This window comes from Nanorana parkeri, unplaced genomic scaffold (assembly GCF_000935625.1).
Source record: "Nanorana parkeri isolate BGI_ZX_2015 unplaced genomic scaffold, ASM93562v1 scaffold880, whole genome shotgun sequence".
Taxonomy (NCBI): Eukaryota; Metazoa; Chordata; class Amphibia; order Anura; family Dicroglossidae; genus Nanorana; species Nanorana parkeri.
Window position 1 is genome coordinate 701311 of NW_017307148.1, and position 226 is coordinate 701536.

Below are 226 nucleotides of genomic sequence, written 5' to 3' on the forward strand. Positions count from 1 at the left end.
TTTATCCTCACACATGTATATATGCCTGTAGTGCCAGTAAACCAAAGGGAGGCGCTGTTGCTGCCTACGTTTTATTGCAAAATGACGCCTTTTACTTTTGAGGTGCTGGTGCATCCACTCTTGGAGCCCAGGGGAACTTTCAGTTTAAATCGGCTAAATACATTTCAAGTACATCAAGACAATGTGTGTAAGTCCTTTTTTTTTTTTTTGAAAGCAAACAAAACCT